A 15917-nucleotide genomic window follows, 5' to 3' on the forward strand; every position below is an offset into this window, starting at 1 on the left:
ATTCTTCCATTTATAGTTCATTCATCTTTTTCAAACTCCCAGCTGAGAATCATACACAGATCACTTCTCTTACATTTCCCCCTAACTTAACCAGGGCCTAACCAGGTGGGATTTAGCTGGTTTGTACTGGTTCAGGTGAACCAGTAGCTCCGATGATCAGCTGAAGAGCAAACCAGTTTGCTCCAATGATCAGGTGGCCCCGCCTGCCCACCCCCGCGCTTTACTTACTTATATCCTCTCATCTGATTCATACAGCAGAGTGGATTGCTGCATCTCAGCTGTGTTACTCTCCAGAAGTAACATGGAAGGTACGTTTTATTAAAACTGTGCACACGATCACCGAACCGGTTGTTAAACCAGCAGGATCCCACCACTGGGTGACCATGATTTAGCAGTTCAAGGGTCTTAGGCTGGAAAGAGAGATTTATTAGTGGAGATGCAGATTCAGGGATTTGAGATCATATGTGGTAATAGTATTGCTCTGGAACACCAAGTACCCGAAAGGGTCTCGGATAACCTATAGAAATATTTAAATAACTTAAGATTTACAGGAGTAGACAGACACATTTTTATTGTTACACTGAGGCCCAGTGATGCACAGGGATAGGGAAGGCAGAAATGCTCCATATATTTATTTATTTTTGCAATTTATATTGCTATTTAACTCACAGCAGCTACTCTAAACAGCACACAGAAGATTAAAACCAACACACTATGGCAAATAGAACCTTAATGTAACAACAATATATGCTTGCACCTAAAATCAAACAAATCTATCAACAGTATGGTTTAACTTCTCACTCCAAGAGCTTGGGAGAACATCCAGTCTAAAGGTTAGAAGATTTGAGGCCACCCAGATCTTTGCTGTTTGAAAGGGCAAACAATGAAACAAATATATCCATGACTCCTGGATCCCAAAGATAACATTTCCTATTACAAAGACCTGGACATGTCAAACGGTATAGATACTTGGATTGTTGTATGCACAAATTGGGGGTTCTATTGTACCATTTGTCCTTTGTCAATCACATTCTGTCAGTGTGCCATCATGTGTTACCTCATCTGTTCTTTCATTGACCTATTAGGTTGCTTGAATGAAATGTAACTTGCTGCATGGCAGTTTGGTTGCTGTCTTGACAGATTACATCCCTGTGACCCATTGCAAGGCAATTCTTATTTCTGATACCTTGGTTCAGACTTAGTATTGGAAAAAAAATTCAGTTTCTCTATATGTCCATACTTTTTTCCATGTTTAAATTCCATTTATCTATTTCCCCCTATATTTTATTTCTTCTACATTAGTGCAGTTGCTATTAGCTACTCTGGTAACAATTCCGAATTTGTGGGGCTTTCCTTGTAAAAGGCCCTGAAAACATATTTTTGCATGGGCTTTTAACTACTGATTAGTTTAATTATTAATGTTATTCCTTTACTTGTTTTAATTACTGCTTAAAAGTTTTCAACGTTCAGATTTTAAATATAAACTGCTGAGAGACTTTGCTGGCCATCAGTATAGTAGATTAAATAAATAAAGTGAATAATAAAATCAGTTTGGAAAAAGGCAGTTGTGTGCATGTGCAGAAGCATCCAAATTGTCTTAATTAATTCAGAAGCATCTAATCCAATTCACAATTACATTTGAAAGGTCTATTCAATTGGGAGATTCAATCGAATCATCTTCAAATTGAATATCTGAAAAATGTTTTGCGCAGCCACAGTCGTCCAGCCATGAGCAGTACAGAACAAGACACATTTCAAAACTACTTATAAACAATAACAGAAGCCAACAACAAAAATACTATGTATTGTTTTTTTCTCTCTCTCTAACACTGTGCTCAGTTCACACCTTTGCATTCAGTAGTGATCAACAAAGGAAAACTAGGTAAAGAAAGAACTACACAATTCATGATAAAAAATGGATCTTATTCTAGAAGTTATATCTATGTTACTCTAATAATTTTACATAAAATGCAATCACCATTAAGTGGATATTTATGCTGTTTCAATTATTACAATCTAATTTCAGTAACCATCTTTCCAAAATGTTTCACAAGGTCAAAATTTGTCAAAGAAACTAGTTATGGAAAATTATTTTAAATTCCAGAAAGATCTGGATAAATTGTCTCCTAACAGACTTGTTACTTGTAGAGAAAATAGGATATGTATCCTCATCTTTTTAATATAAGAAAAAATAGTTAATCTCTCTCTCTCTCTCTCTCTCTCTCTTTCTCTCTCTCTCTCTCTCTCTCTCTCTTCTTCTTCTCTCTCTCTCTCTTTCTCCCTCTCTCTCTCCCTCCCCCCTCCTTCCCTCCCTCCCCCTTCCCCCTTTTCTCTCCTTCATTTAGGAAAAAATGCCAGAAGAGAATTAAATTTCTTAATTGTTTGTCTCGTAATATGTAGCCTCTATAGTATATGTATTAGACATGAGGTGCTATAAATTGGTTACTAATACCTTTAGAATATGGATATATAATATATTTTTGGATTCACTGGCACTTGAGGATCATGTGGAATGAGTTAGGGCAGTGTTTTTCAACCACTGTGCTGCGGCACACTAGTGTGCCGTGACATAGTATAAGGTGTATAGTATAAGGTGTATAGTATAGTATAAAGAGCCAAGGTGGCGCAGTGGTTAAAATGCAGCACTGCAGGCTACTGCTAGATCAGCAGGTCAGCGGTTCAAATCTCACCGGCTCAGGGTTGACTCAGCCTTCCATCCTTCCGAGGTGGGTAAAATGAGGACCCAGATTGTTGGGGGCAATATGCTGACTCTCTGTAAACCGCTTAGAGAGGCCTGAAAGGCCTATGAAGCGGTATATAAGTCTACTGCTATTGCTAAAAAGGTGTGCCGTGGGAAAAACACTTTATATATAGTCAATATAGGCACAGAGTTAATTTTTTTAAACATTTTCTAATGGTGGTGTGCCTCGTGATTTTTTTCATGAAAAAAGTGTGCCTTTGCACAAAAAAGGTTGAAAAACACTGAGTTAGGGGACATATGGGTGGGACAAATGAATATGTTTATCTAACTATAAGAAGAATAAGGATTGATAAAGTCCCCTCTTCCCTCTAGATAGTAGCTCCCTCCAATGTCCATTTATTAACTTGTCAGCTCTTCAAGACAGACTTAACTAGGTAAAGAAAATCATTTATGCTAATAATACTTTTATAATAAGATTATAGTAACAGAATCTTGCAAGTCTAAATGTGTTTGTCCTCTCTTCTCTTTATTTTCATGAGAAGTTGGAGGGGTCTTGTCTAAGATGCTTACTCTGATTATAGTTCTGATTAACTCACGTCTCTTTTATCTAACCATTATCTTGGTTGTGTGCTTTTTTCCTGTTCCTCAAGATTATTATTTTTTGTCCATTACTGATCTCCTGGAAATTGATTATCATTATTTTTATTCTTAAAACTTGTACATCTAGGGTGTTTTTGGGTGGGGGGGGTGGGGTGGGGTTTATCCTTTTTCCTCATATTGCAACCTCTGCTCTTAAATTTGTTTTCAGGTACTCTTCCCTACTGCTTATTATCCAATATTAAAAAGAACTACATTTAATTTGAATTTACAAATATTGAAACTTTGAACTGGGGCCTGAATAGAAGCTTTGCATGGTAACATATATCCCTTAGACTGCAGGTTGTATAGCTGTGTTTTAGAGATTTTGCTAAGCAGGAGAGACAAGAGTGCATAATTCAAATGTTTTGCCTAAAAGTTAAGCATTGAAAGATAGAAAGGAACTCACATATAGGTCAAAAATTCAGCACAGAAATTTAGCAATCAAAGAGAAATAGTAGAATAAATAGGACTTGCTTCATAAAATGATTGTGAGAATTGGATGTCCCCATGGAAGGTGAAAGAAGAAAGAAAGCACAATAAAACCATAAAAATGATCTTTAGGGAGTAAAAAAAACGTAGTACAACAAATAAAACTAACATATTATACATTTAAATTAAAAATATAAATATAAGTAAAGCATAAGCCTAAAAAGAATTATTGATAATTGGAAAGAGCCAGAAAAGATATTAGAGCACTGTCAAGGGCAAAGCCTAGCATTCAATGCTGCCTTGGATCCAGAATGCAATAGAGTTATTCATTTAGAAATTAAGCTCCATAGCTTAAAGAGCTGTTTAGTGGTAACTAGGGAGAATAGGCAATATCCACTTGGAATGATATATGCTGTCTTATTTTCCTTCCCTCTGTAGATTACAGCTTGTATCATCACAGATGCCAGTGCTTTTAACTTTTCAGTTCTTCCTCAGGGGAATAATTTTTTATTAAACAGAAACTTGCTGTCTGGTTATGAACTATGAAAACAACCTTTATTTCAAAACATATAATTTCTAATAAATAAATGTTAATTGACACTGTTTTTAAATTGCATCCCCTCCTGTTGTTATTGTGTGTAATAACCAATATCAATAACGTTTTGTTATTAAAGTTTGTTTTTAATGAAATATTAATGCCTTGTGTTAAATGTGTCTTAACCTGAGCTTTTGTTTTTATAGAACTGGGATATCCTACAGTGTGAAAGGCATTAGACTGCAGACAATTGAGATCACATATGTGTCTTGAGCTGGAGTGTGTTAAGGAGGTGAAGCAGATGATTATATATAAATTTTGAAAGAGTAAGAAAGGGTTGGGTACTTGCTGATCTGTTATATTACTACTGTATCTTAGCAGTTGTAGGAGTTACTTTAAAATGTATTAATTATCAAAGAGCAAAATATCAAACTTATTAAAATATAGGCAGATAAAACTAACAGTCTGGAGGGAATGACCAAGAAATTAATAGAACTGCAGACCATCCAGGGAGAAATAAGCCCACCAGCAGGTATTACTACGTGAAACCATGTTAAATAATTCTTACTTCAATCCTGATATAGCAAAATCTAGATATTTCTGTAGTCTTGTTCACTAACAAAAATAGAACATTCTTTCTATCAGCCAGCCAAAGATTGATAAAGGCATTAGTAATTCAAAATTTCATGACTGATAAAAGGGACATTGCTATAAAACACATGATATTATCTTAATTGTCCCATCTGGGCAAGGATATAGATGTTCTTGTTAAACCTTCCAAAACCACTGATAATAAGATATGGGATTTGGCTACTGAAACACCCTTTGAGGAGGAAGATGCATATTAAAAAAATAATAATTAAACAATAAAAAGGGTCTTCAATTCAGTAATAAATTGATTTTTGCCAGTTAATATTAATTAATTATACTCCTTTGCCATAGATTGGTTGGTCAAATTTCAAACTTTATGGAGAACACTAGAATGCTTAGAGGAATGTGGCTAAGACACTGAGCTTTTGGATCCAAAAGGTTGGCAGTTTGGCGGTTCGAATCCCTGCACCACGTAACAGAGTAAGCTCCCGTTACTTGTCTCAGCTTCTGCCAACCTAGCAGTTCGAAAGCATGTAAAAAATGCAAGTAGAAAAATAGGGACCACCTTTGAGAGACCGCCTTCTGCCAATTACCTCCCTGCGTCCCATCAGATCGCATAGAGTTGGCCTCCTCCGTATCCCATCCGCCAGTCAGTGCCGACTGGCGACTACTCGGAGGAGAGCCTTCTCTGTTGCGGCTCCGACACTATGGAACAATCTCCCCGTGGAGATTCGTACCCTCACCACCGTCCAGGCCTTCCGCACAGCCCTCAAGAACTGGCTAGCCCGTCAGGCCTGGGGATAATCTTATTTTCGCCCCTCCCGAATGCTGAGTGAATGCTGAGTTTTACTGTCTAATTTGCTTTGTGCACATCTTTTTTTTTGGTATTGTCCTACACTCCCCTTCCCTTTTTGATTGTAAGCCGCCCTGAGTCCCCTCAGGGAAAAGGGCGGCCTATAAATAAACAAATCTAAATCTAAATCTAGTGGGAATCTGACAGTGTTCTGTGCACCTTTGTCATTTAGTCATGCCGGCCACATGACCATGGAGATGTCTTCAGACAGCTCAGGGTCTTTGACTTTGAAATGGAGATGTGCATTGCCCCCTAGAGTTGTGAACAACTAGCACATATGTGCAAGGGGAATCTTTACCTTTACTTTAGACTGCTTAGACCTGAGCTAGAATGTCTGAATGCATTTCACCCAAGGAGTTAAAACCCAGAAGTCCAATTTATAGAATTTTCTTGTAAAAACACATCTGAAGCAAAATATGAAAAGTATCGTGTCTTGAAAAATCTGACCTATTTTTTTTTTTGTATGCACATTTTTTGTATGCATTCACAGAATAAAAGAGTAATATTCTTCCTACAAAGATAAGTAGTTCTACAAATATATTAACCTTAGAACAAAGTAATCAAGCAATGGACCCTTGTGCGGATGGGGAGAATATGAATTGAGCATTATGATACAACTCTAATCTTTTTTGTATGTGTGTCATGATGTGGGACACATTTATGAAAGGGGTGAAGCTTGCATTGTGATGTTCATTTTGCAGTCATTTGTTAGGACAGAAAGAAAATGAATTTTGTCTCACCAGTTGAAACACAGACACTTTAAGCAGATCCTATTTCAGCAACCAGCAATCTGGGACTTAATTTTGTTTTAATTCTGAACTGCAGGCCTTGAGAGAGGCCCTTGGAGATCATGAAGCCATTTCTTACAAATAATCTTTTGTTCACAAGGAGGGTGCCCTGATGCCAGCTCTCTAGCATTGGTTAAAAAGTTCAGGTTCATCTCAAGAGCAAAAGAATCTCTTTCCATCCAGAGAAAGTAGATCCGATGGAATTTCTTTTAAGAGATTTGAATCTCCTCCAATCAGCCCAAGTACTATCAGAGGAAAATCATTCCAGAACTTATATTTTTAGTTCCTGACATGCAAAATGTGTGCTAGTCTCAATGAGAGGCCAAGTATTTATATTTTTCAAATAGTATTTCCTGTATGTGTTTGCTTTTGTCACAGACACTGCCAGTGCCTGAGGGAACAATCTATGTAGCTAAAAATAACATTTCAGTTCCTGGGTGATGGAAATGCCAATGAAGGTGGGGGGAAATCCCTCTCTGAATTTTTAATAATTGTAAGAAGCAGCTTTTGAAGCCAAGCACAAAACACAGATGGAGTTGTGTTAACATGGGCTCATTACCGATTGCTGACTCTTTGGAGGCTGTACTCCATTTCCTGAGGGAGCCAAAATGTGCAATCATCATGAACACAGATCTGACTGTATGACTTACAGACGATGTTAGTTAGGTCTGAAGGCCGGTGCAGGACTTGATATATAGATATGGTTCCTTTTTTATTTCCCCCACAAGAGCCATGCTTTCTGTACAGCGTTAAGCACAGTTGCTTGGGGTGGGAGGAATGCCACCATGTAAATGGTGGATCAGCCCCAAGACATTTCTTAGAAACATTCATATCTCCCTGGAAATGTTTGTGTTAGGCTATCATTCTCTCGCTCGTGCTGTGTTGCCATCTGTTTCAGTTCACACTTCAAGTTTGCAGACGTGTCCTGCTTCTTCTACCTGTTTGATGCACAGCATTTCAGCAAAGAATGGAGTGGAGGGATCCTCTGAAGTAGCTCAGGGCCACTTTGATTGCTGCCAGAGGCTTGCATTTCATCTTCAATACTGCGTTTGACATATGAAATTCAGGTTATTTGCCAGGTGCTTTCAAATATGCATCTCTTTTGGCAGAGTAGGAGCTTGTTGGCATTGCTTTCTTCCCTTGCCTATCTTTCACTACTTTTTTTTTAAAAAAATCCCACAACCATTGCAATTTCTTTAAAAAAACAATAATACAGGAGTGAGAGATATTAAATGAAATTTTAGTTAGAATGAAGGACGCCGTAGCATCTATTAAGCCAAGACACAAATTGGAAGATAAGCATTTGAAATAATCTAATTTCCTTAGCATTGTAGAGTTTGTTTAATTTGATTGTATATTTGTATGCAGTCCCTTAAATTGATTTCAGAATAGTTGGCAGCAGTTGCTGGATATTTCCTGGTTGTGTGTTGTTATAATTTTACATTATGCCAAGAATTTATAAAGAGATGTAAATGTTTTTTTTTTTTAAAAAAAAGGAGGGGTATTTTTCCCTCACACACTGAGAAGAAATGCTACAAATACTGAAGCTAGAGAGCCAAAGTTTCTCAGGGCAGAGATGAAAGTTATCTCAAAAACCAACATCCATTCAGCTTGAATGATGAAAAGCTCAAGGCAAAACATCTGTTAACCATGGAAAACTCAGGAAAAATAAACTTGAAATTAGATTATGTAAGAGAGGACTTCTTCATGTGGATAGAGGTTCATCAACAGTATTAAGTGTCTCCATTTTATCATTCTATCAAAATTGTCATCTGCTCCTGTCAAAGACTTGGGTCTAAGTTTTTATCTTGCAAGACATTTTGCATTTCTTCTGAATTTAGTTCTTGGGTATCACTGCTGAGTTTTTGTCAGTGAATAAAGCAAGGGAATGATTCTTAATATATTCTCAAGTATAACGTGAACAAAATACTTAAAAATAAAATTTGCAGATGTAGATTAAAGTTACGGAACTTTAATCTACATTTTAGTATAAGATTTCATGCATACCAAATATCCTGCTGAGGCCAGACTCTGGCAAACAGAAGTTGGTGCTCCCAACTTAAATCCCATGGGGCTAAAAAGGAAAGTGATCCTATAAGATGGGTCAGAACCACCTTGCAACCATGTCCCCAACCACCACCTACCATAGCTGGTCCAGAAACCCCTGTTAAAGATTGTATCAAAAGTAGCCAAATAATGTAAGTTAATCTTTTTGTCTTTCACCTGTCTCTGTCATTAAACAGTACAGTTTTGGTAATGTACTTGGCCTGAAACCAGATTTATATGCAAACTCATATACTGTATATCAAGTTGGGTAAGCTTTTTGTGTGTGGGTGAACCCCAGGGTCACTTTTGACTATAGCTTCTGGAAATGAATGGCATAATTTCCTATCATTTTAAATTAAGAAACTCAAAAAGTGTAGAATAAATCCTTCAAAATTTTAGGCTAAATCACCAAATTAAAAAATCCTTCAGAAAATCTACCTATCCTTACTTTAAATATTGAAATGTGATTTATTATTATCATCAAAATGTTGCATCTATCTATCATCTATCTATCTATCTATCTATCTATCATCTATCTATCTATCTATCTATCTATCTATCTATCTATCTATCTATCATCTATCTATCTATCTATCTATCTATCATGTATATATCTCTAACTAGTTTAATGATCTTGATATCATAAATCTAAAATATGGAAAATCCATTTTCATGTGATTTACATGTACAACAGAATCACATGAGTTAAAATGAAAGCCTGGGAGTTCATACTGAATTCCATCCTAATAAATAATCATTACTCATTCCTCATGAAAAATTAATGTTCCATAGAAAAATGTGATGCTTTCCTCCTTACTCTAGGGATATTGGCACTTGCTTCCTGTAATGCCATAGAAACATAAAGGCAATATCACTCTTACATTTAATGTGTCTGAACTAAATAAGATCCCAAGTATGTCTTACAAATGACTATTCAGAAGTTGTCTTAATTAGAGTTAAGTCCAACCCCAGCATAAACTGAAATCAAGTTGTGTTGTACAAAAATATTCAGTGAAGCCTCTAACAGTTTTAATGTGTTTGAGGGAAAAGTGACAAAAGGCCAAATTCCCCTGAAGAGCGGATGCATTTTAGGAACAGTTATTTATATCCTGAATTTCTCTTTTGTCTGTTTTATGACTATCAAAAAGCAACGTTCCCATGTTAACAAAGGCTTAGCTTATAGAGGCACATTTTGAGACACTATGCCCAATGAAACAAAGCTACATCATTAAAAGTAATGACTGTCTCCTGAGCTACTATTAATCAGCATAACACCCTTTGAAACCCCAGCTGTATAGGATATACCCAAGAGCATGTAGGGAGAATGGAGAGAAAATGTAAACTAACTGAAACATTTTTGAAAAAGTTGTGGTGCAATAAAATATGACATCTGCATAGTTTACAACTGTTGGGTTATATCAAACACTCCCATTTTTAACGGTAAAGGAAGATATAATGCAAAGAGAAGTCACGATGCATCCCTGAAGTGCAAGCATAGTCCAGTTTGTTTCAAGCACCACAGTATAAATGACAGCTGAATATTTCAGGGGATTAAACAGTAGCCTCACCATGAATTTTTCTGTTCCCCTATATTTCAAGCATAGTGTCAACTTTTTTAAAAAAAAATACATTGTACAAAAATGTGCAAATTCATGTGCAAACAGAAACACTCCTGGGGAAACCTATCAATATTTTATGGAACGAAAACTTTATTACGTAGGCATTCTGATGTTCATAACAAATTCAGAACAAGGGCTCCTAAGGATAAATGAATGGAACTTTGATACATACTTTGATCCCCTGTTTGGTGATTTTTCACAGTTTTCATCCATACTTTTCATACAGAGTAGAAATATGAAATGAAATGCTCCCAGTTGGAAGCATGCTTGGCTTATACATTCTGACTGTGTTGTATGGCATACATAGAATGTTTATTACATTAATCCTAATAGCTTTATAATTGTTTCTCAATTAATTATGGATATCACTGCTGCATGCAATGATTCCAATGTCCCCATTCTTTTTCCTGAAATAATAGCAATAGCAATAGCACTTATATACTGCTTCACAGTGCTTTACATCTCTCTCTAAGTGGTTTACATAATCAGCATATTGCCCCCAACAATTTGGGTCCTCATTTTACTGACCTTGGAAAAATGGGAGGCTGAGTCAACCATGAGCCAGTCAGGATTGAACTCCTGAACTAATAAGCAGTGAGTTAGCCTGCAGTACTGCATTCTAACGACTGCATCACCATAGTTCATAATACTGAAGAGACAGAAACACAGAATATTATTGCTTCATAAAAACCTGACCAACAGCAATAATGCTTTCAGAGTTTTCCAACTATCCAACTTCTGAGACTCAGGATGAATGCAAGAAACTTCTCATTAGCTGGTCAAGAAAATTCATATGGTTAGCTATAGTTTTCAAATTGTTTAGTTTTTTTAAAAAAGCCCACTACATACATACATATATACATACATACATACATACATACATACATACATACATACATACATACATATCCTTTGATTGCTAATACTTTTAATAAGTCTCTCTACAAAGTGTGTGTTTTCATGGATCTATTCTATTTTTCACCAGCCAGGTTTCTCCCACATATATCAAAAATACAAGTCTTAAAATCCAGCAGCAGTCTGTGAATTCTTGCAACTGAAATCCTAGCACACTTGGAAACCAGCAGATTGGGCAAAGCTGATTTAACTGTCCTGTTTTCCATGACATTTACTCAATTTATTTTCTGAAGAAAATATTTCTGAGTTCATCATGCTAGATTTGAAAATTTAACTGTTACCCTTTTGTATCATTTTAGGTATGTAGTTGGCATGGTTTTCATTGCTGCTTTCAGTTAAATATTCTCATTGGATTACAAAGCAAAATATAAAAGCAAATTGTTTAGTTTGTTTTCCTTATCACATCATGGTTCTAAACACATTAAATGAAGTTTAATTCCTTTGGGCTCCATTTGCCCTCAGGAGTCTTCTCTAGTTTTCCTATATATTCCTTTTAGTCAAATTGATTAGGCAGCTGTTTTCATGTAAAGATGTACTTTGTTGCTGTAGAATAGTATTCAGCAGGTGTTACAATCCAGACAAGTGTTGACGGTATAAAAATTAAATTAGCACCCAATAAAATTTTAACACCTGTGCTGATAAATGTGAATATCATTGCATTTCACCTTTTAAGAAATGCATTCATGCTTCTCTACCATTAGTGTAACTTTGGGTAACATCATAACATTTTGCTCTCTTCCGGAAAAAATGCTTTCATTGTTAAAGTACCTTTTCAAAGTTTCTGTTGCTGTGTCTCTATTACTATTATTGGAAGGATAACATATGTAGGAAGAAAAAATGTGGACATCTATTTAATTGGCTTCAAAAATCCTGATGATAACCAGGTGGCAGCAAAGAATTAGAAGTTTCTGTAGCACTTTGCCTTCATCTCATGGTTGTCCAAGTAAGGTAGTAGGATTATTTAAACAAACAGGCACATTAGCAATAGCATTTAGATTTATATACCGCTTCACAGTGGTTTAAACAGTTTATAGAGTCAGCATATTGCCCCCAACAATCTGGCTCCTCATTTTACCCATCTCAGAAGGATGGAAGGCTGAGTCAACCTTGAGCCAATAAGATTTAAACTGCAGCTATCGGTCAACTGAAGTAGCCTGCAGTACTGCATTCTAACTGCCACCGTGGCTTACAGTGGTGGGTTTCAAATCCTTTTCCAACCAGTATGGTTGGAACAGGGCTGGCAGTGTCCTCGTGTGTTTTAGCGCCACCGCGATGCTCCAGCTGCTCCATGGAGCATCACGCAGGCGCTGTATGCGCCATGAGCCTGTCCAGAAGCTCAGAAGCCTTTAAACACTGGTAAGGAGCTCGGGCGGGTGGGTGGGCCTTCCGGAGCACCATACCAGAACGGTATCCAGTGCTCCGGGCTGGCTCCAGTACACGCATACCAGGGATTACTGCCTGCAACCCACCTCTGGTGGCTTAAGATAAGGTGATTATTTATTGCAAAAGACCATCATGGAAAAATAGGAATTTAAAATAGGATAAAATATTTTTTTTAAAAAAAATTGGCTGGTTGCCCAATAGCAATTGCAATAGCACTTAAAATTATATACCACTTCATAGTGATTTACAGCACTCTCTAAGCAGTTTAGAATATCAGCATATTGCCCCCCAACATTCTGGGTCCTCATTTTACCTACATTGGGAGGATAGAAGGCTGAGTCAACCTTGAGGATCAAAATCATGGCTACAGGCAGAGTCAGCCTGCAATATGCATTCTAACCACTGTGCTACCATAGCTTCAATCTTCTTTTAACTTGGGACCAAAGTAACAGACAAGTCCTTACTACAGTAACATGCACCATTCAGGATAGCGAGGAAGTTTTGCTTCTCATCCAAGAAGCTTCTTCAGCTCTGATAGGATAGTTCCCATACCCTGTCAGAACTGAAAAAGCTTCTTGGATGAGAAGTGAAACGTCTTCAAAGAAAAAAAACAAGAAAGTCCAGTTGTCTCCTGAAAAAGGACCTTTGGGACAACTATGACTTGGATAACTGAGAATCTCTACAAGATCACTGCATTAAAAGAGCTTCCACATGAGCTTGAAAAAAAATTGCAGCAGTTTTAAGAATTGTTTCCTCTTTAATGAGTCAACTTCTTAAACCAGCTACAAGTTTTTCCAGGCTTAAATGGAATTGCAGAAAAGACTTTCTGTTTTAATGAGTAACAAAGGGGTGTTTTGCTTATCTGAGATCTGATGAAGTCCTTCTGAATCATTTTCAAAGTGTGCTGGCCCTTAATATCTACTAACCTGATGAACCGTATTCAGAGTTGCTTGTAAGTTTGCATCTGTGGATTACCCGCCACAGATTCTTACCTTGAAATGTACATTTCATAAATTAAGCCTGATCTCACATTCCTGTTTATGTCTTCTTAGAGGAAGAACTCACTGATAGGCACATTCTTCACTGTCTCTCCTTTTTCAGGTTATATAGCAATATGTCTAGGGACTGCCTTATTAATTTTTCTGACTTATTCAGCTATCTTAAGTAGTCTTGTGATTACAAGAATCTTTCATGAACTCTCTCCGTGACCTTAGCTGAATGGAAGTAGCTGGGCCAATTCCCATTAAGACTATTGCAATAAATTATACCTTGGGTGACTTTTAAAAATGGTTTAGAAATTGGAAGTGATCCCGAATCAGAGCACAGGATTATTAATGGGACTAATTCTTTTGTTCTGACACCAAGCTGATTTAAACTTGAAAGCCCTAAATTGCTTAGAAGTAGTTATCCAAATCCTGAGTTCTTCTTTAGAAACTCTCCTCTAAGTCTTCCTGCCAAGTAAGATAGAATGGGCTATCATTAAGAGAGATCTTTTTTGGTAATGATACCTGGATATTGAAAAAGCCTTTTCTGACAAGCTGCCATCTTTATTATCTTTACAAGGCCAAACAAGATTGTTTTATTCACCAACAGCTTTTAAATAATGCTAGTCTTTTAACTTGGCCATTTCAATTTAAAATCTCAGTAGTTTATGTTTTATCTTATTGTACTGTGTTTTATTATTTGTTAGCTCCTCTTATTATATGTGAATCTCTGTTAAAGGGTAGTTGTATACGTATACTGTAATAAATGCATAACTAATATTTGTGAGCGCCTATGTATGCATGTAGGTGGGAAATGAGGGATTAAGAAGTTTGATATATAAATAAAATAAGTAAATATATATGTGCATTTGCATACATCTCTCTCTTTCTGTGTATGTATAAAGAGAAAGAATGAGAGATGTGTCAGGATTAAGAAGACTGATATATAAATAAAATAAGAAAGTATATCTCTCTGTTATGGTCTCTCTCCCTCCCTTTCCCACTCTCCCATCTCTATTTCTCCCCCTCTTTCTCCTCCTCTCTGTGTACCGGTAATGTGTGTGTGTGTGTGTGTGTGCGTGCGTGTATGCGTGCACGTGCACTTAGACTTACAGTATATACCACTTTACAGTATTTTACAGCCCTGTCTAAGCAGTTTACAAAGTCAGCATATTGCTCCCAACAAACTGAGCCCTCATTTTATCAACCTTGGAAAGATGGAAGACTGAGCCAACCTTGAGCCAGTGTGAATTGAACTGCCAAACTGCTGGAAGAAAGCAGCTGGCAGTACTGCACTCTGACCACTGTGTCATCCCGGCTCATACAGAGAGAGAAAGAAAGAGAGAGAGAGAGAGAGAAAGAGAGACAGACAGGCAGATAGACAAACAGACATATGTTTCAGGATTAGTTAATTATGGATTATTTATGGATCTCATTGCACTAATTCCTTGATTTATACCAGCACAGAGTTATTTATTTTACCCTTAGCGGGCCTTCAGCTATATTACGTAATTGCAAAACCTCTGGCAAAGATATCACTTTTATTCAGTTCAGTATGGAAGCAATATTTGAATTTCCTACTGTTGGCATGCCAACTTCTCAGTCTCTCTTACTGATATTTCTCACAGATTTCATCAAGCCCCTCAAACATGGCCAGATCCATAGCAACTGATTGAGTGTAAACTTAGGTCACATATTTAGAAAAGCACATTTTCTTTTCTTCAGTCTTGGTTTTATGAAATGGCTAATATATTTTGAGGGGCCTCAAATATCACCACAGTGCAGGTTAGCTTCTCTCTATTGCTTTCTCAGAAGTATTTCATTAGGTATAATGTCAATTTTATTTAGCTCCATTTTATTTTGGTTCACAGCCATAAAACTATATTCTTAAATGTGAATAATAATTTTTATCACAGACTCAGAAAGTGAAGGGCAAAACATATTCAGGAATCAAATATCTCTATTTAAAAACATTCTCTATATTTCTACAAATGGTCATTTATAAAGGTTATATAAAAGCATGAATGATTTGATGTGATGAGATGTCGCTGTAATAATATTTTAACAAAACCTTGTTTTTGCACCCAGCTGACATCTGTTTTTATGTGTGTTTATTTTCTAACTACATATGGAATAGAAGCAAAAAAATAAAAAATAAAAGGTGCCATAAAAATAAAAGTTGGATTCAGAAGAATGTTTTAATAGGAAACCAGCTTTCTGACAGTAACATATTTTCGATTTCTAATCTAAGAAAGAAGAGCATTGTTGTACAAGTAACAATCAGAAAGTTCCAAATACAAAAGATATCTGGACAACCCTGAAGAAAAGCAGAAAAAAATATCTGTAAACCTGTTTATTACTCTACCCTGGAATTTGGGTTAGGGTGAACAAAGACCCTTGTCAGATGTCTGTTAAGTGGCTGGATTCCCATCATC

Source organism: Thamnophis sirtalis, unplaced genomic scaffold (genome assembly GCF_051295495.1).
Source record: "Thamnophis sirtalis isolate CommonGarterSnake01/CBP01778 unplaced genomic scaffold, rThaSir2_p1.2 scaffold_1, whole genome shotgun sequence".
Taxonomy (NCBI): Eukaryota; Metazoa; Chordata; class Lepidosauria; order Squamata; family Natricidae; genus Thamnophis; species Thamnophis sirtalis.